Source organism: Corythoichthys intestinalis, chromosome 19 (assembly GCF_030265065.1).
Source record: "Corythoichthys intestinalis isolate RoL2023-P3 chromosome 19, ASM3026506v1, whole genome shotgun sequence".
NCBI classification, from domain to species: domain Eukaryota; kingdom Metazoa; phylum Chordata; class Actinopteri; order Syngnathiformes; family Syngnathidae; genus Corythoichthys; species Corythoichthys intestinalis.
Window position 1 is genome coordinate 10,158,938 of NC_080413.1, and position 22,535 is coordinate 10,181,472.

At 41.5% G+C, this 22,535-nt stretch overlaps 1 protein-coding gene across 2 annotated transcripts in view; it reads right to left on the reverse strand.

The window, feature by feature from the left end:
- LOC130907439 (kelch-like protein 29) overlaps positions 1-22,535 on the reverse strand; it is a 501,705-nt gene that overhangs the window by 451,296 nt on the left and 27,874 nt on the right. For both annotated transcript variants that reach the window (XM_057822529.1, XM_057822530.1), the window contains exon 2: positions 16,003-16,075. The gene's annotated coding sequence lies outside the window, so the exon portion shown is untranslated. The remainder of the gene's footprint in view (positions 1-16,002; positions 16,076-22,535) is intronic.

The window sequence follows — 22,535 nt, forward strand, 5'->3', positions numbered from 1 at the left end:
TTGACTTAACAAAAATATGATAAAGAAATCTGATAATATTTACAATTGAGAAGTTTTATATATGTTATAATTTGAAGAATTTAGACAACTTTAAGGTGAAAAAGGTCCTAAACGTTTAATTGGCTATCAATATTATATATATATATAAATTGTTGCACCTCTGCACTGGAGTATAAATTGCGTTTTGAGGGTCAATTTTTTAATTGATCAAAAACCAAGAACAAACATTACACTTTAAAGTGATAATAGTAAATTGGAGAACAACAGGCTAAATAGGCCTCTGTTAACGTAACGTATTAACAGTTTTTCAGATAACTATAGCCTAAAACACACAAGATAGCAGGGAATGTGGGATAGTGGGGAAAAAAACATATATATGCCGCACTTGAGTCGCGGACCCAGTCAAATTACGAAAAAAGTGTGACTTATAGTATGGAAAATATGGTAAATAACACACATAAAATAATGTACGAATAATATGGATAATATGTACTGGACTGTATATTCATTCGCTCACTCTCTCATATAATACGTGTAAGTGTACATAGACGTAGATGTAAATAAAGTGTACAATACATAAGTGTTGTTTTCGTCAACGATGACGATAACGAAAAAATTTCGTCATCGAACAATTTTTTTAATGACCAGGACGTGATGATACACGAACTAAAAACATGTCTTGGGAGACGAAAACATAACGAGACGGATGCAAGTTGTCGTCTCACGAGACAAAAATTCGCCATAGTTTCTGCCATAAGTTCGCCATATGTGATATTCTCTTATCGTATGTGTATTTAGCACTCATTTTAGCAGTGTTTGATTGTGTCACTCATGTGACGTGCTGCGCCTCACCCCGAACCTCACAAACAGGCTTAAGTGTGTGCCCAGTCCAGGCTCCTTTTGTGAAACATGTCAGGTTCTGTTTTCTTATCCTGGCTAGATATGCCATGTTGCTTTAGTCTTTAAAGCTCTGTGCTGAGTGATCATCACACACTAAATGTAACTTGTAGCATTAGCATAGTGTTCGCGTTAGCATTAGAATTTAGCGTACTGTCATCTTAAACTCTTGGAAAACTTTTTACGCACAGTTCGTGGCATCCAGGTGAGTTTATTTAATTGAAAACAATGTACTGTTTTCCTGCTAAGTGTGTATTATCATCACAAAGATGGTGATGTCCTCCGAGACTCTACAATTATGTGCTCTTCAGTCAATGTTCATTCGAAATTGTCTCTATGATTATCCTACAATCTGGTTTTGGTCAGAATTTCTCAAATGCTTTAATAACGAATGTGTTGCAGGTCTGAAAAATAGGAGGACAAAATGTACGCACTTTCCTTAAGTTTCCAACACGATTATAAAACTACAGTCTTTTCCAGCAGGCGCAGTGTGTTGAAATTGAGCCCGCCACCGTGTAGGAATGCAGTTTACGAGCACCTATAGGTTTGGTTTAACATCTGCGTTCTTTGCATCCATAAAGCTACAAACCTTTTTTCGATTAACGACACTTGTATGCACTGTCCATATAGCCACGTAACCAGTAATTAGCCTGAACGGATCATCGCAATTATACATCACAGCTAAAACCGTTCATGAGGAAAATGTGTGCTTTGTTTCGAAGAACTCAAACAATGGCTGGTCGTGCATGTGCATAGTGGTAGAAAATAACATAAAACATTTATATAGATGTGCGTGCACACGTGCGTAACTGTGCTGTATGTGTAGAAGGCCATTAAAGTCCAACGTGAGGAAAGAATGCTAACACATGTGTAAGGAGGCTAGGGTTTGGTAAGAACTGAAAAACTCCTGGTGACCAGATGACCTCTTTTTCCACTTTTGAGAGTCTACTCACCAGTGTTGTTTTCGTCTACGATGAGGATTAGGAGTGGGAACCTCTTGTTCCCTCACGATACGATACGCGATACAAAGCTCACGATAACAATGATTTAACGATATGGCGTTACAACGATTATCGATACATTGGTCCGGAAATCATTCTAGGGTATTCTAAAAACAACTAATAAATAGAAAAACAAGCTTCTGCTGTGAATTGGAATGAGGTTATCACTTGTAGACGTTCAATCCATTCGAAATGGGAGGGTGGCAGCGAATGAACATTCGTTCATTCGCTGCCATCCCTCCCACTTGATTGAACGTCTATGGCCGTCAGTGGCAGCCAATGCCAGGCAATGAGGTAATTTTGGGCCATTTAAGGTCAATTGCCTGTTGATTTTTAGTCACTTCCTGTTGATTTGGGGGGTATTTTATGGGTCACTTCCTGTTTATATTGAGTTACAGAACAGGAAGTGACCTGGGAATCACCCAAATGAATAGGCAGTGACTCAAACTCAACAGGAAATGACCTGTAAATGATCAGCAAGTGACCTGTAAATGCCCCGATAATCAGACAGAATGACTGCGCGATTAGAAAAAGAGATTAAATAAAAAGGCCTCTTGGGGCCCACGGGGCCATGGGTAGTGCTTGCTGTCGCCTGCCGGTGGGGTGGACGCCCCCTGGTCTCCGGCTCTTGGCATAGCGCCTGCTTGGGGTGCAGGGTGGGTGCTCGGGCGGGGGTTGATCGGGGCCCTGGCGCTTCTCCCGCCCTGCGCCCGGTGGTTCCGGTGGACGGGGCCACGCCCGCGGGAGCCTGCCTCTTAACTCACGCACTTCTCACTTCGGCACTGTAAATATCTTTCACGCTGGCACTTACATACTCATACATTTCTCCGGGGAGAGTTGGGACGGGGCCATACAGTCCCGGCCCAGCTCCCCCTGTTTTTGATGCATCACACACCAAGGTTATGGGATAGTTGGGACCTGTTGAGGGGGAGGTGCCTCACGGTTACCTCCTCAAGACTGGCCCCGCCATCCCTGCACCTTTTTTTAACACACCACACACATCATTCTCCACAGGAGAGCTCCGGTAGAGGGTGGTGGGACGGGCGGCTGGGTAGAAATTCCATGCTGCGGTCCCACTGCCCCAAGCCAAGCTCTCCTATTTTAATGCATACAGAGCACTACCCTCCCCTCACAGTGCTGGGTAATGGCTGCCAGCCGGGAACCTGACAGCCACAGTAAAAGGGTGGAAGGTGGGTCCCACATTTTTTCCCTATTGCGTGGCTCCTGGGGCCTCCCCTCTGCCTGGGCTGCTGGCGGCGGAAGTGGGGGGAGGTCGAGACTCCGTCGGCGTTCTCCCGCCTCCGCCTTCCCCTCTCTTCTCTGACTGGGTATCCCCCCCTGTGCTCCGTCGCGGGTCGCTGGCTGGGCGCCGGTGTATCGGCTGGGTGTTGCCTGCTCCGGCGGGGGACCCTGCCCTGCCCTGGGCTTGGTGGGCCACTGGAGGTCCTGTGGCGTGCCATGCCGGTTGGAGGGCTGCGGCTGTGGCTGGCGGGCCGGGTGGGCGGGTGGGGGTGGATGTGGGGTTGGTGGTGCATCCCCTCTTGCCATCCCTGAGGGCCGGTTGAGGGATGGGCTGCGCGGAACACCGCCCTCCCTCCCCTGGCTGGCTGGGAGCCGAGGCCCTGGGTTGGCACCCGCGTGGCGTCTCTGCTCGTCTGCATGGCTGTTGCGCGCCTGGTGGGGCTCGCGTGCGGCGGGATGTGATAAGGCGCGCTCGGGTGGGGGGGTCCCGATGCCGGGATTGGCGATGGGGCGGGGTAGGGTCGGTCGCCAACAAGCTTACACTCACAAAGGCTTCACACGATTACTGGGTTCTAGATCACAGAACTGATTTGTGTACACTCTACCCCTTTCAATCACTTAGTTTATAGACAAACCCACCCCTATGCCCCTCTTTCACTGGTCAACAGGCCCCAACATGGTGTTAACCGGAAATACATATAGCTAAAGATAGCACCAACATATTAGTAGCTAGTCCAGACGTTCAATGTATTTCTCGTTGTTGTTTGTGTTTGTGTTTCCTTTCTTTCTTCTCGTGTTTCTTTTCTTCTGTCCCCCCATAACCCTTTCCTGTTCGCTGCTTTGTCATAATAAATGAGGTATTTTGAATGATCACAATGGGAGTATCTCAGACTCAATGTGAAACATTAAAACTGTTCAGACTATCCGGGCACTTAGACTTCCATTCTCGGTGTCAAACAGCTGAACAGGACAGGTTAAAAAAATAAATAAATAGAAATAAAGGTTCAAATTAAATTTTGCTGCTTCGAGTATTCGTTTAATTAAAGTGGCGTTGATATGGTTTTGAAACTGTTTGCATTTATTTTTATTGATATGGGTGGATACACGGCCCTCTAGTCGACCTCATTTCACATGGCTGAATCCATCTGCTCCCTGTTAAGACCAACATAAGCGTTTGTTTGAGCTAATGATTTTTTGAATGCATTCCTAATTTAGTTAAATGTATATTTAGCCATTTTTTGTGGGAATATGTGTCTGAGCCATTTGTTAAAAGCACTGTAAAAAAAAGCGTTAGCATTTCATCGCAATTCAGCTAGCGGAGTTTTGCTATGTAAGTTAGCCAATTTTTCTTTTGTTGTGCATCGATCCTCTATTTTTTTTTAAAAATATATTTATACCGTGTGAGTTTCAGCTCAGGTACGTTAATTTTTTTACGTTCCTTATCCAATTACACGATTATTCGAACTAAATAGTTCATCGATTAATCGACCACTAAAATAATCGATAGCTGCAGCCCTATTTCGAATGAACGTACGTTCCCAGTCTAAATGGATGCTGTGGGTGACTAGAAACGGGCTGTACATGCAAGAAACCCCTCAAACATCTCACAGCTGAAAGTATTTTGCGTTGAGGAGTGGGTCAAACGTTCTTCAGACCGATGTCAAAGACTGGTAGATGGCTACAAAAAAGCGTCTTACTGAAGTTATTTCAGCCAAAGAGGGTAACACTAGCTACGTATTAGGGGGTAGGGTGTCCTAACTTTTTCCTCAGTTAGAATTTGCATTTTTGTTGATATATTTGGTTTGAGGAGTAAAACAATGCTATTTTTTTGTTGTTTACCTGCAATTAAATCACTTTCTTTTCCAGAGATAAAGAAAAACAAGATCAGACATTGATATGTGAACATTTCTAGATAAAGAACTGAATATTTAATGGGGTGTCCTAATTTTTTCACATGACTGTATATCGCCTACTAAAATTTGGTATCGCGACAGGCCTAAGCATGACTAAGACTAATAAGTATTATCCTTCAAAAGACGAAAATTAAAAGGGCTGGCAAAAACATCACAGCTACACACCAAGCAACTCTCCAATTTTAATATTGGCAAGACTATATGTCAGTCATTAACAGTGACAGAACGAAGCTGATCTATTAAAAGGAAGAAGGAAAGAACAAGGTCACGCGCATAATTACCTGCTAAGATGACATCAACTCCGACAGCTCAAGCCCAAGGACCTGAAACAAATACCTGCTAAAGACCCTCAACAACCTCTAGGGATGAAGACACCCGGTATGAAAATCAATAGTAGGTCGAAAGTCTTAAATAAGACTGCTGCTGACGTGACGGACACGCGAGATGAGAAAATGATTTTCGGGGATTTGGAGTGTTCAACGTGACACCGACAACAACGGATGAATACAACTTAGCGTCTGACTCGTTCTCTCGCTTTAAAGGGAACCTTGGACGCGAAAACAAAAAAAAAAAATACCCAACAAAGAGATGTCGGGCGTTTCATATTTGCGGCGGCGGCTTTCAAAGCCCAAACAAACCGCAACAAAGAATGAAAAAAAGGTTTTCAAAAGACTCGATGGTGTTCAGTGAAAAACCAGCTGGCGCTTTTCTTCTAATGAAGTCGTTATGAATGCGAGAGGCGTTGTGTCGCCTTGTTGATTTAAGCCGTGTGGCTGAAATTTGGCTCTAAGACACTTAAAAAACATGTCTTTTAGTGTGGAAATCTCTGACAAAGCAGCGCTTTACATTGTTCTTATGTTACACGACAAACAAACAAAATTTGGCTCGGCTTTGTCAATAAGCCACTTAGCATATAGCATTTAGCCAATCGCGAATAAAAGACAAAACATTCTGTTCTACTCAGTTGTACAGCAGTATGTTATTGCTGGAAGCGCTATAGACGTATTCAGTATTTGTTTGCCTGCCATGTTACCCTGATCCGTTAATATCTGCTGTGTTATAAAATTTTCAAGCTTCTCTGATGCGCTAAGACGAGGGCTAAAAAGTTGACAGGGATAGAGACGCAGACACAGCAAGAACAACAATGATCCCTACACAAAAATCTCTCGCTGCCTACAGTTGCTTTGTGCGAAGAAATCACCCAAGAAAACACTTAATGACCCGAAATAGTTGATCTTTTGGCTTTCGCTAAAACAGCATTGAGTAGGCCTTGAGGCTTTGTAGCGGTTAGCATGGTGGGACTCAGATGCCAGTCCAACAATCAAAGAAGCCCACAGTTCTGACATACATTATGTACATATATTATAAAACTATGGCCACAGACATCTTCTAACCAATGTGTGATGAATATTTTATAAATTTGTGTATCTTAAGATTAACTTTTTCTTTATGCAGTGTACATAACTTGCATTAATAAAGTTGAGAACAAACATATGGTCTTTTTGTCCTTATTCCCACATCATTAAACTAGACATGTGCCGATTACCGGTTTCAAGGTATACCTTGGTATGAAAATTAGTGATGCACGATAATACATTTTTCAACCGATACCGATAACCGATAATTTCCTGCTCATTCCAACCGATAACCGATAATGTCAAGCCGATAATTCTATTAAAAGATTTATGTAAAATTTTAAAGTATACACAAAAGAAATTATTACTTTGCAAAAATATAATTTATTGCCCTTTTTGTCAACATAAAATATGAACAAGTCGTCAATTACAACATCGAAATAATGACAGATTGTCTGACATTGGGTAATGGTAAACTTTTGGCAACAATTACTTACAGAGTAAATACCTAAGTTGCACAAAAATGCCTTTAAAAGTAAGCCATTCCTAACATATATAACATTAATACACTGCAAAACACACCTCCTTAAAACTAGTCAGTTTTAAGTGTAAATCTATTGGAAATAAGTGAAATTATCTGCCAGCGCTTCAAGTGTATTTCTCTCAGATTTCTTGGAAGAAAAATAGCTAGCTGAAAATAATCTTAACAGCCTTATTTTAAGCAATACATTATTATACTTAATCCTAAAAAAAAAAAAAAAAAAAAACTTGGAAGAAGGAAAGATTTTGAATAATATTTGTGGCTACAGAATATTATTGTTATTTCATTACAACAGGAATGTGCATATTTAAATTGATAAGTGTTAATAAGTGCCAACAAGTTTTGATTATCTATTGTGACTGTAATTGAGCAGACAAATAAGTTAAATAATTTGAAAAGTGATTGCTAATATTATATGCTTTGTTGCACACTGGAAAATGATTAACTCCAAAGAGCGAGATGTCACGTACCCATTCTGCAGCGCTTTGTTTACATTTGCGGCACTCACGACATTTGCTTTACAGCAGCTAAACTGATACACGGCAGTACTATTTGGACAGAGTTGGAGCTCGCATCCGCGTGCCTGTTGTTTTGTGCCTGAGTTTTGTTAAGCCGAAAATAAAGGCAGCGTTACAGAGTCATCTGACCGCTCGTAATTTTACATACTGAACGCATTATTGACTGGCTGACTTCGTTTTCTCCATGTTTAAATTATCATCTAACCACTGTGCCGTCATGATAAGCTAGCCTACTGGACATCACTTGTCCAAATGACCGTTGTCAAAAAAATGATGTGATTGGCATGTTTTTCATGAGGAATGGTGGTCGTATAAACTGCATTATTTTTTTATCCTGGGCTTTGGTTTTCGGGTCATTTCGGTAAAAAAAAAAAAAAAAAATCGTGTCTCGTCTCGGCCGCGGCAGCTACGTTCGTACCGGATAATCCGCCCACCCCGGCCGGTTCGCCGCAGCATATTCGGGTCCTGGCTCTGCTCGCACGCCGTGGGGGAACACTCGAGAAACCGGGGTGTTCGCCAGAGGTCCCGAAGCCGGGGAACCGAGCTCGGCTCGCTCCGCCTACGGCGAGGCGGCAGCCTGCCGGACCGGCCAGAGCGGCGGGCTCCGTCGGAAGACGGCTACTTGCCGACTATCGGTCTCCAGTCGTGCCGGTGTTTAGCCTTGGATGCGAATTTACCACCCGCCTTGGGCTGCATTCCCAAACAGCCAGACTCTGTATCGTCACAAGCCCTGTAGTTTAACTTGTCTTTACACTAGCTTTAGCATTCCCGCTAGCAGCAGCCTCGTATTCGTTCCAAAAATCTTTGTGATGCAGTTTTAAATGGCTGCTGGGTTAGTGGTTTTGAATGAGGACGCTTTCTTTTCGCCTCGTGGAACTTCTGCGGTACATGTTTCGCAGATGGCGAGAGCGTCGTTTTTTTAGTAACAGCCGCCATAATATTCCAACTATTTCTTGTCGTGTAACTCCGCCTCCTCAACCCCTCCTCCCTCAGGGGCTTCAGAGAGGGGAGGGGTTGAGGAGGCGCCGTGCTGAATTCTTCGGTTGCGCACATTTGGAGGCTAAATCAAGTATATAATTATCGGATTGCATTATCAGTTGAATTTTTTTATTATCTGGATTATCTGTGTGACGTCATAATTGCCATTATCGGCCGATAATTATCGGTGATCGATATTATCGTGTATCTTTAATGAAAATGCTAGTCGACGTTGTCGACGTCATTGATGACGTAAATGCGTCGACGGGCAAAACATACCGTCGACGGGTAATGACGGGTCAAAAAGAAAAATTACATGTGGATAAAGTTTAGAATGGCGGGCGCTCGCGATGCAAGCGGTTGTTACTAACACCCCCGAGAGAGGGAGTGAGATCGGTGAGTTGGGAAAGTGCGCAGGTAGCGCGGAGTTCAGTGGTGGCATCTCCTACGTTTTTGTTTTGGTCAATAAAAGTATCCATAAAGAGCCATCCGACGCCTCTCGGTGTTTTTATGCACGCCGCCGCCTTTCTGAGGCGGAAATCGGACGAACCGATGACAACGAGCCAAGTGAATCGCCGGTTTACTCCTCACTACGGCGAGGAGTTGAAAACACCGCCAATTACCAAAAAGGGCAGAATTGGTGACACGTGAAAGTTGCATAAAGCCAAAAAAGGGGACCAGAGTTAATTTACAGATGTACCCCCCCCCCCCCCCCCCCTTCTCCCTGATACAAGCCGGACATCCGGTTGTCCAGTGCTTCAGTCTCAGATTTGCTGTTTTCATTCTCATGGACGCTGGGAGAGTGTGATAATAATTGTGGGACACAAAAACATGAAAATTGTTTTTTAAAAAAACAAATAGAAGCATAAGAAAAAAAGTACTTTAAACAAGCCTATGTTTCAAGCTTTTTAGACATGTTTTGATGTAAATCCACTCATATGACCAAAATGTTGCTGTTCACCTGGGAGATGTCTCACGATAACCAAAAGACCAGTCAGGTGAGTTAAGACCAAATTTGCCCCGATACACGAAATGATAAAGAGGCCCTTATTCTTCCCCCTTAAAAGCATTAAACCCTCATAAAACCAACCAGTGAAGCGCAGGGTTCAGGACAGGACAAGGAGGCAAAACCTATCGTCACTTTTTCCATTAATTCCACTTTTTTCCCCCGAAATGGAGCCGGCAGTTGTGATCCACAGTAGCCGGCTAAATTGACCAGACCCAGACATACTAACAAAGGAAGACGCGCTTTGTAATATATGCCATATGCATTGTGGCCTCGAGCAGCTGTCACTTGCTGCTGCTCTTGCGAGACAGCCGTCCACAAACTGCAGGCGGGATACCTTAAAGCAGCGTTGTAAATCATCCGTGATGCCTAGCACGCGGTAAAAAAAGTGGCCATTTGCGCGCATTATTAGCCTCAGCGGCCTTGGAAACGTCGGAACCCCCCGCCGTGCGGAGTGTGTGTGTCGGCTTCTCACGATTCCACGCTTAACCACGCGCCCCCCCCTTCCAACTCCCTCCCACCTTCCTAGCATTGCACATCTTCATTTCGGCAGGGGAGACGATAATGGATGAGAGAGGCTCTGGTGAGAAAAATCTGACCTTCCACACACCTCATCATGATAGCACACCTTGCAGTAAGTTCAAGGGTCAGCTCATTACCACCACCCCAAACCCCCTACGTAGGCCGTATCTACAATTTTGCTTTGTCAGCAAGTTATGAGGGAGATTTTTTTGCTCACTTGTACCCTCTCACTTTCTAATGTGAGCTGAAAGAAGGGCTGTTTCTAACGTATTGGTTACCTTGTGCTGTAAAAAACATCAGAAACCGCTTTTGTGCTGTAACAACCAGAGCATTTTACACATTATCAAGTGATTCATGTGTTAAGGCATTATTACATTAATCAGACATTTTTTTCATGTCGTATAACATTAATCACAGATTATCACATGCCCAATTTAGCCTACCTCACATATTATTATTCAGCTGTGTAGTATGGCGTATTAATTTAGCGCATACTGCATGTTGAGTTAATTGTGTTGGTTAAAAATGCAGACGATTGGACTTGAGTCACAGGGACTCTGACTCGAGTCGACTCGAGTCACAAATTTGATGACTTGTAACTCGAATCGGATTTGAACGAGAAAAAAAAGGCAGACTGACTTGACACGCTTGAGCTGGGAGGGTCCATGACTCGACTACTTGTCAGGCAATAACTCGAGACAACTCGAGACTCGCAAAGCTGGCTTGAAAAACTTGTGACCCGACTCAACAACCTTTGACTTGTTCGACTTGTCTTTACAACCTTGTGACTGGGCTCGACGCCGCTCGACATGACCTCGCGACCCGGCTCGACATGACCTCGCGACTCCGCTCGACATGACCTCGCGACTCCGCTCGACATGACCTCGTGACTCAACTCGACTTATCTTCGTGACTCCACTCAACATATCCTCGTGACTCGACATAACCTCGTGACTCAACTCGACATAACCTCGTGACTCGACATAACCTCGTGACTCAACTCGACACAACCTCGTGACTCAGCTCGACATAACATTGTGACTCCACTCGACATATCGTGACTCCACTCGACATATCGTGACTCCGCTCGACATGACCTCGCGACTTCGCTCGACATGACCTCGCGACTTCGCTCGACATGACCTCGCGACTCCACTCGACATAACCTAAACATAACATCGTGACTAGACTCAAAATATCCTCGTGACTCCATTCGACATATCCTCGTGACTCTACTCGACATATCCTCGTGACTCCACTCGACATATCCTCGTGACTCCACTCGACATATCCTCGTGACTCCACTCGACATAACCTCGTGACTCGACATAACCTCGTGACTCAACTCGACACAACCTCGTGACTCCACTCGACATATCCTCGTGACTCCACTCGACATATCCTCGTGACTCGACATAACCTCGTGACTCAACTCGACACAACCTCGTGACTCAACTCGACACAACCTCGTGACTCAACTCGAAACAACCTCGTGACTCAACTCGAAACAACCTCGTGACTCAACTCGACATAACATTGTGACTCCACTCAACATAACATTGTGACTCCACTCGACATATCGTGACTCCACTCGACATATCGTGACTCCGCTCGACATGACCTCGCGACTTCGCTCGACATGATCTCGTGACTCCACTCGACAACCTCGTGACTCGACATAACCTCGTGACTCCACTCGACATAACATTGTGACTCCACTCGACATAACATTGTGACTCCACTCGACATATCGTGACTCCACTCGACATATCGTGACTCCGCTCGACATATCGTGACTCCGCTCGACATGACCTCACGACTTCGCTTGACATGACCTCGCGACTCCACTCGACATAACATCGTGACTAGACTCAAAATATCCTCGTCACTCCACTCGACATATCCTCGTCACTCCACTCGACATATCCTCGTGACTCCACTCGACATATCCTCGTGACTCCACTCGACATATCCTCGTGACTCCACTCGACATATCCTCGTGACTCCACTCGACATATCCTCGTGACTCCACTCGACATAACCTCGTGACTCGACAACCTCGTGACTCGACAACCTCGTGACTCGACATAACCTCGTGACTCAACTCGACACAACCTCGTGACTCCACTCGACATATCGTGACTCCACTCGACATAACATCGTGACTTCACTCGACATATCCTCGTGACTCGACATAACCTCGTGTCTCGACTCGACATAACCTCGTGACTCGACATAACCTCGTGACTCAACACAACCTCGTGACTCGACATAACCTCATGACTCGGATAATAGTGACTCGTGCAATTGTCTGTTAAAATGTACTCATCTTTCATATGTGAATCTCAGCAAGTTGCTAGATGGTATAAAGTATTTTCTGAAGTAAAAATTACCATTCAGTCAAATGTTTAGGTAAAAGAAAAATCCATTTTTAAGAGTAAGTTCATCCATAAAATTCTTAAATTCTTAAGATATATTATAATATACGGTATTATATAGAGATATATTGTATGTTTTTGTTAAGTATTTTATCGATTTTAAATTCATATGAGGAAAAGTTCAAAGAAATTGCTAGAAAAAACAACAACACGAAATTTTTTAAGTGGCTTTATTTTTTAGTTTGTTTGTCTCTGTCACGTTGGAAAAAAGTTTAAAACGAAAAAAAAAAATACTTTTGAGGCAAAGTTTTTTTTTCTGGATTTTTTTCCTAATGTTCATGGGGTTTTATTATAAGAAAAACAAGTTATAGTCAACTATCTTGCAGATAAATTGACTCCCTAATTTTTTTTTATTGAAAACAATAACACAGGCTCACTGAAAACTCCAAAATACATTTTATTTGCACGTATGTAACTGTGTAACATTTTCCCAGCATAAAAGTTAGCTGAGAAGTGGCACAAAGCCGCCTCCCATCGCTAACTGTAATTTACTGCACAGCTCAGCAGGACCAAAGAAGGCCACATCTCCCATGGTGCCCTGCAGTGTTTCATCCGCGGTTTGTGCCCGCTCCTTCTCACCGCGGAGGCTCGCCATCCGTCATTACGCCAGGTAAGCGCTGAGAATGATGCGGCCTGACAGCTGCGCCTCGCCGTCTGGGGTCCTCGAATAAACAGCGCGCGCCAGGGTGATCACGAGCGTTACCATCCAAGGTGTGTTGTAAAAGAAACGAATTGTGTCTGTCAACGTTGCCGCCGAGTTGCTTTTAACCTTTTAGTGTGTACACGTATTGTTTTATCTCAATTTCAAGAACCTTTGAGCATGGACAGAGCGTCAACAAGAACAATGTGCTCGCTTGATCGTGAATCTTAGCTACTGTATATCCACCATCTTGGCTCACAACTGGACAAAAATGGGGAGAATTCTTACTATTTACTTAAAATAGAATGTTTGTGGAGGCCTCGAGCAGGTACATGTCCGCAGTAAATCACTACTCCCCTCTCAATCCTGGGGGTTATCTTCTAGACAACCTACGCAATAAGTCAAATCCGCAATACAGATATATCCTAATTAAATCCATTCTACATAAACAAACAAAATTATCAACTCAAAATGTAAATGTAATTGTATATACGCAGTATAATAATGTTTGTTATCCGATAATGACTTTTTAATCGATAACTGACATCCTGATGATGTCCAACTCCAAAATCCGATACCGATATATGCGGTCGTGGACAAAAACTATTATTGCTAACTGTATTGTGATACCCCACTAGATGCTTTAACAATGATAAATGTAACAACTTCCAAGGTTTTCCAGATCAATAAATATTCTGTGAAAAATAAGAAAACAACTTAAAGTTATAGAAAAAGTGCCAAAATAATGTCCCATATAGATAAAAATCAAATGAAATGAGCGAAAATGTCTGTAGTTAAATAAAAAGAATAATTCACAAATAAATCGCGTTTACACTTGTTTTCCCAATGAGGCACTATGGGGTGAGGAAAGCATTACATATACAGGCAGGGAATCATAGGACATGCCAATGCAATAATTCCTTTACTCCTTTTACATATATTTTTAATTATAATTGTGTGTTTTTATTACTTTTCTTAGTGACTATTTGTCTGTGGTGCTGCAGTAGTTATATGTCATGAATTTAAAATTCATTATTTTTCATATATTGTTCTCTTTTTTTTGTGCACCATGAGTGATTAGGGTCTGTCTCTCAGTTTAAAAAATCCTAAACATCTTAGTTTGGAGACATCTTGAGATCACAATGCACAAAGGCTGCAGGCTGTACATTAATTTATAAGCCAGCATGCATAATTGTGCAAAACCGATACCGATATTATTTTTAAACGCATTTATCGATTGATATTATCGACTGGCCGTTATTATTGGACAACTCTAGTAAAAACGACTGTTGAGGATCTTGACATTTAAAAGTCTTCAGAAAAAGACAAGCATAACATAAAAAATAATTTATGTTCATTGTTAATTTGAAGAAAATTTACAATGTCGGTAGATATCATATTTATATAGGACTAGATGCAATTAGACTCGGTGGCGTTAGCAGCACATGTACTGAAAGCTAGAAGCGGGCGTTAGTAAACGGCCGCCATCTTAAAGCAGTAGACTTCCCTGCTAGGCTGTTGTAGAGAACCTAATTAACTTTTTTATCTAAAATACTCCTAAATCGGTAAATTATTGACTTGAATCTATCTTTAAAATAGTTTTAAAACTTTCACATGTCGAAAGTAGACAAAAGGGAAATTATGGAATAACAGGAGCAATTTTAACGACTTTAACGGTTGATTCACAACATTAAATTAATTGAATGTAGTTTAAAGCTGTTGATACAGAATGGGGATTTGAGTATATTATTTATTGTTTTATTTATTTATTTATTTTGCCGATTTAGGAGTATTTTAGATAAAAAGTAATTAGGTTCTCTACAACAGAGCCTTCTAGAGAAGTCTACTGCTTTAAGATGGCGCCTGTTTACTAGTGCGGGAAAGTCTGTCATTTCACATCTAGTCTAGATATATATGATATCTACCATAGCCGTATGTTGCCGTATGTTTGTAGCAACTAGCAACTGGCCGCTGTTTGTAGCGGCTGACGGCCGTAGTCAGGTATTATTGTTTTTTTTACCTAGCGGCATTAACTGCACATGATATTTACTCTCAGTCTGTTCCTCATTGCGTCCTGAAGACCGCGCTGAATGCGTTTTATTTCCACTTTACCTGGTATAATTCAATAATCGGAATTTGGATATTTGTGAATCGTTCTCGAATCTTCCACGGCCGAATCGCAAATAATCTAAGAATCGGAAATTTTGCACGCCTCTAATATTTATAATTGCTCTTTACCTAAAAAAAATGTTTTATCCGATTACTCGATTAATCGATAGAATTTCAGTCGAATACCCGATTACTAAAACATTCGATAGCTGCAGCCCTAAAAACGAATTCTCGATTCTTGGTATCACGATAAATCACACAAATTATCAACGTGTTTGGGTGTTTGGAAAAAAAAATTCAATGACTTTTCATCTCATGTTGTTCGTTGATTCAACTCTTTCTCATCAGCACCAACTGCACCTGACTTCCCATTTCCCAGTGACCTGAGATCACCCTTTCCAGCCTGGGGATCACTGGTGCAACAGACTCCCACCCCATTTGTCCCCGCGACGTTTGTCGGAAAACAAAGACAGACTCATTTCACAGCACGTCAAGCGGAATAAATGGCGCCATCTATCTATGTAATTCCCATCAATGGGGCCCTTTTTTTCCACTGAAGCAGAACACGGATATGAATAAATGATCACAGAGCAGCACAAGATGCTGTGGGAGAAATGGGATTTACTACCCTTTACAAACCGATTTACGAGCCTTCAAAAAAAAGGGAATTACAGGAGTCAACTTGACCTTAACGCTCAGAAACATTGAGTCAAATATCATTCCCAATTCTGTAGCATGACTGCTTACATGCGCAGCAGAAAAAGTCTTTTTTTCAACTAATCCACAAGAATACTGGACTTAGCTTTAGCATCTTTAGCACGATCCATTTTTCAATGTCTTACCTTCGGTCTATGGTGGATGACGGGGATGCTCATCCCAGACAAATTACATCCGGCGCATATTTCCGTGGCGCACCTGCGGAAAAAAACAAAGCTTTATGACTTGACGACGTTAACGATTACAAATCCGAACGCCAGTGTCGATTTCCCCGTGCGTGTTGGCCTCTAAATGATGAAAACGAGGAACCTCTTTTGCTGAAATGAAGTACAATCTGCATCTGGAGATGGATTAGCGCAATCGCCGCAATCTGGAGAACAGATAAACGACTCTGCCGGGACCGGCGGAAGCTATCAATAACGCCGACGGACGCCAACATCCCGAGAGAACATTAGCGCGACGTGTCGGGTAATTCGGCGGCGGGAAAAAGGTCAAACCGGAGGCGTGCGGCTACAATAGTCGGAAAGCTCTTGGGGACTGGACACTAAAGCAAAAAATGAATAAAAGATATAAAGTTGTATGGAAAAACCAGAGCTATGACTACAAAGGTTCCTGTGAGGAGTTTCAAGAGGAAGTCACAATGCTAGCAAAGATGGACGAGATAGCGTATCAATGACACAAACCAAGGACTACATTTGAAAGGAATTCCGGAGTTAAAGCATCAATCACAGTGTGTTATTATAAAAATGACATTGGCATTTAAAAACTACACGAACATGTAAAAAACAGAATAATTTGCCATCAAATCAAAAATTGCCAGAGGGTGTAAGAACACAAGACTGCCATTGTAAACACTACATTTTTGGGAAAAACTGAAAACATGGCATACATCTATGACAAGGTAGTGATAGCATAAATTAAAAACATTGGGGTGTAAAAATATAACATTTTAAAATTTAAAAAAATTTTAAAAATTAAAAAGATGGCGGTTTTAAAACATGTCATGGTCATGGAAAAACATGACACTCTAGTATAAAAACACCACATAACAGTCTAATAACATGCAACTGTGGTGTATAAATGACAATGTGTTGTAAAAACATGACGCCACAGTGTAAAAACATTCCACCTTGGTGTTAAAATGCAACACTGGCATAAAAACACATAAATGGCGAAATAGAAATACGACTTGAGCGTGAGAAATTACATTGTGGTGTAAAAATGATAAGGTGGTACGTCACTGCATACATAAAAACAACCGATACGGCACTAAAATGATGTCATCGGTATCGGAGAGTACTGTAATTTCACGAATATAAGGCGCACCCGTGTATAACACGCACCCCAAATTTACTTGTAAAATCTAGGGAAAATTATTGTACCCAGGTATAACATGCACCCTAATTTTAGCACCAATAAATAGAAGCATACAAGAAAACAGAGCTTGTGTACACTGCAGGGGTCGCGTTAACCGAATATTTTCCGTCGTTGACCGGTTTTTTAAAACGGTGAGGGAAAAAACTGAAGTCCATCCGTCATTTTGACAGGTTGCAATTCACACCCCAGACCACAGGGTGGCGAGTGAGCATATCAATTAGCTATTGTCTCTCTTGATGCATGACGTCGTTGGCCTTACTCGGAAAAATGTCAAGGCAACTGAGCGTCCGAACTAAGGCTACGTTCATACTACAGGTCTTAATGCACGAATACGATTTTTCCGTGTTTTTCCGACTCGAGTGAGGCATTAACTTGACGGTCTGAACGTGACAAGTCGCATAGAACGGGACCATTTCAAATCCGATCTGGGTCACTTTCGTATGTGGTCTAAATCTGGTCTGGGCCACATTTTTCCAGACTGTCGCGGCGGTCTGTACTTTCCAGTCCCGCAAATCGGATTTAATGCAGCAATTACGTCATCAAAAAGCGAGAGACGGTACGGTAGCGATGCAGCAGTGCGTTATTAGCGCCTAGCTTGCCTTGAACACGGCTTTTTAGGAAGGGTCGGACTTGACAACAGTCATAAAAAAATAATAATAGGTTTGAGGATAAGCCTGAGAATGATCAGTTTTCTCTCTGCTCCATGTAAGCAATATTTCAACATTGCTTACAAGGCCGAGAGTCGGGGCAAACTGCCCGTATGTGTGTGTGACATGCACGAACAGTGCGTGCATGCTATCGATCCATATACTTTGAATATAAGCCTAAACGGGGATTATATATGCCTGTTATTTGTGTCCTCTTTTTAACAGCAACAAGCCTATGGCTACGTTCATACTACAGGTCTTAATGCACGAATCCGATTTTTTGTCATATCTGCAGTCCCACATGCGCTGAGCAAGACGACCCGCATGCGCAGAAGCATCAAAACAAATGACCATACAATCACACATGCTGGCTGACATCCGTCATTCCAGGGATATCATATTTTGCTTTTTAAAAAGAGGACACAAATAACAGGCATAAATAATCCCTGTACAGGTTTATATTCAGAGTATATGGATCGATTGCATGCACGCACTGTTCGTGCATGTCACACACACATACGAGCAGTTTGCCCCGACTCTCGGCCGTGTAAGCAATGTTGAAATATTGCTTATATGGAGCAGAGAGAAAACCGATCATTCTCAGGCTTATCCTCAAACCCCCTTTTTTTTTTTTTTTTTAATCACTTGTCAAGTCCGACCCTTCCTAAAAAGCCATGTTCAAGGCAAGCTAGGCGCTACTAACGCACAGCTGCTTGATGTGTGATGGCGCGGTGTGGATTCTCTGTTAAGCTTGTTCGGACAGAATATTAATTAAAGACGAATGAAAACTAAATACTATTGAATATGTCATTATCAACATTGCAAAAATTTAAGTGACGGGTAAAAATAGATTATGACCAGATTTTTATGACCCTGTCAGTCAAAATGACAGACAACGAAAAAGTCTAGCGCAACCTCTGGTGTACAGATACAGAAATGTCATTTTACTAACTGGTGAAACACAGCACAAGCATAGCACATTGGTAGTTCAAAACATTAACATAAACTGACAATATTTACGGTAATAATATGTAGAGCTGTCAAAATTATCGCGTTAACGCGCGGTAATTAATTTTTTTAATTAATCACGTTAAAATATTTGACGCAATTAACGCACATGTCCCGCTCAGACAGTATTCTGCCTTTTGGTTTTACAGCAAGGCTTTTTGTGCTGTCCAACAGTGAACTCTTGTGGTCGCTTTGCGACATGGTTTATTGTTTTCTTGCCAGTTCATTATGGCTGCACGACGTCTCGGGCTGATAATGTTGTGCTTATATGATCCTTGGACAAGATTTGTCCGTAAGTATGGTTGTTGTAAAGAATGTACATATTATGTTAGTAAGCAAAATGTTATATTTTTTGTATGAGACGCTTTTTGTTTATGTTTAGTGACCCTGTATAGCGTGCTAAGCTAACATTGTTGCTAATGCAATGCTTGTGTACTTTTATTTTGTAGTTTTACGACGGTCTAAAGAGGACAATGGTTTGAGGTCATTTTATTAATAAATCAGATGAAAAAGGAAGAAGTCTAACTATTAAGGCGTCGTTCACTAGCTGTCTAGCTTTGGAAAAAGTAGACGCTTCGGAGTGAGTAACTGTATGTTGAATATATATATCCATCTTGTGTCTTATCTTTCCATTCCAACAATTTATTTTACAGAATATATATATAATTTACAGAAAAATATGGCATATTTTATAGTTGGTTTGAATTGTGATTAATTGCGATTAATTACGATTAATTAATTTTTAAGCTGTAATTAACTCGATTAAAAATTGTAATCGTTTGACAGCCCTAATAATATGATTTGACAACTTCACCAACTTACCAGAATCTAGGAGAAAACAAAACAGATGTGACTTTTCTTTTAAAGGCTGCTGTATAACTTGCTCGTTTCATCATGATGAATAAATGTTTCTTCCATGGATTGATATGGTAAAATGAAAGTGAGAACGTAAGTCGGAAATCCGTAAGAGCTCATCGCTGTCGACACGGCAGTAACAATAGGAACTATTGTTATTTGGGTTTGAGTTTCCCGAGGGACAGATATAGTTGACGGACACAGGAAGTCTGTGTGCTTACGTTTGTTATGGTCCGAGTTGCGGAGCTGCAATAAAAGTTGACTCAAATGAGTTCAAGAAACTAAATTCTGTGCTTTATGAAGAGTGAAAAAAGAATTTAGCACAGACAAAATCATTCGGCCGATTAGAGTGAAGTATTACCGAAACAAAATGTTGACGGTTCTTCAACACAACGTGGCCGTGTCAATAAAAAAAAAAAAAATCGGTTTTTATATATATATATATATATATATATATATGTGTAATATATACAGTATATATTTCTGTCTCCATCCATGTACCCGTTTATAATGCCCACCATGATTTTACAAGTTGATTTTGGGGGGAAAAAGTGCGCGTTATATTCGGGAAATTACGGTAGTTGTCAGTCGAAATATCATCACAAATGTTAATAAAACATATTATAAAGGTTGAAAAGTTACATAGTGTTGCTTTAAAAATATCATCATGGTGTAACATGGCGGTGTAAAAATATGGTGTCAAAATACATCACCGTGTTGTAAAAACACGTCAGTGTGGTGTAGAAATGCCATTTTGGTGTAAAAAGCCAAAGCAGTGTCGGTACGAACGTGACGCCTGGCTTGTGTCAGAGTGCAGCGTGGAGCTCCCCGAGCTCGTCTTAACTTGAGTCTTTCCGGGATCAGGAACAAATTCCACATTCAGCTCCGAGAAGATCGTGAATAAAGCATCGCTCGCCGCACACACGTCTTACTCCTAGCTTAAGACTGACAACCCACACTTTTTTTTTTTTTGGTGCACATATTCCAACACCTACGCAGGAATAAAAACACAGACTCAAGCAATCCCTCTTGGGTTTTTTTTCTTTTTCCTGGGAAACGACAATGCTACAATGCAAATAAGAGGCATTTGGCAGCTTCAGTTTGACAGGGCGGGAAAAAAAAAAAATGAGGGTGAATATTTTTTTATTCTCAAAGATTGTAAATGTGCCGGAGTACCAGAATCTGCCATTGCCAGAATATCGGCGATGACAGTTTCCCGGCAAAATTTCTCCAAGTGTTAAAAGTGTAAGACTTAATAAGGAGAACGCGGGGGACGGATGGTGGCTTTCGGGATGAAGTCGTATTTTTCGTGACTCGGTTGTGATGATTGTGCAGGAAAAAAAGGACAAAAGTGCCTTCTGGCAAAATCCTACCCGAGGGGGTGATTGCAGGGAGAAGCTGGCTGGGAGAATACGGCTTCATTCCAGAAAGAAAAAGGAACTTGTTGCAAAAACGACCTGACAAATTATGAATTATTAAATAGAATGATACAGAAACTTTCAAGATCAGTTTTCATGATTTTTCAGCAACTTTAAGACATTTTCTAGAATATTTTCATGTTCTTTTTAGTTTTACAACTTTTAATTTTCAGATAAGTACTCAGAGGCGTAGCAAGGGTCCCCGGGGGCCCCAGGCAACAAGCAACATGGGGCCCTTCGAGCGTGTGCAAGTAAGGGGGACAGCTGGACTTGGAGCAATAGAAGAAAGAGTAGCAACACATAAATACCACCAGTGGATGTGTAAAATCAGTAGTCAGATTGGCCGTACGACCCACCAAATTCAAATTATTCTGTAAAAAACACTGATTGGTGGACTACCGACCGAAATGAGCATTAAATTTGCTAATAAAATTGTTTAGGATTATTTTAGATGCATATATGTTATATTTTTCTTATAGAGTATTCGACGAGGAATATGATAGACCCATTAATAGACTTTTTTGGGAAAATTACCATTTCTTTAAGTAGTCACATGAATAATGAGGTGGCCTGTGAAAATCAATATAAAAAAACTCGGCAAGAACTTTCTAGAGAGTACTTTTTGAGTCTTTAAACAATCATGTGGTATTACTAGCTGATTGGACTTCCTTAAACATGTACAATGTATGTGACATGGTTAGTGCTGATTGGAATTGATAACAGAATTGTTAGATAATCCGCCAAACGATTCCAATTGTATTGAAACACTCCCTACACTTGACGCTGCAATAGTGCAGTAAAGCTGTGTGTGCTAAATCCATTGGCCCTCTGGGGGCCCCTGCTGGCTGGGGGCCCTAAGCAATTGCCTGGTTTGCCTAATGGGACGCGACGCCTCTGTAAGTATTTCATATTACTATCAGAGGTCGGTAGAGTAGCCAAAATTTTTACTGAAATAAGAGTAGCGCTACTTCAAAATAATATTACTCAAGTAAAAGTACTAATCCGAAAAATCTGCTCAAGTACAAGTAAAAAAATATCCAGTGAAAAGAAAACACAAGAAATGACGAACATTGTGAGTAACTGCATATTTTTGATTTTTATTTTTTTATATGAACTGTTGTTATAATGATACTGTACAATAACCTTTTACATGACCACATTAAAGTGCCTATGACAGCAAAAAGCTTTTTTTTTTTCATATTTTCCGCTCCTGAATTAAATGGACCGCTTGGAGAGCACTATACTAGGTTTATTGCCATCTTCATGTGCCCGGTGTTCTGTCAAATTTTCAACCCCATCAGAAATTGCAACTTTGTGTTAAAAATGGCCGCAAATACAGCTATTGCAAGGTAA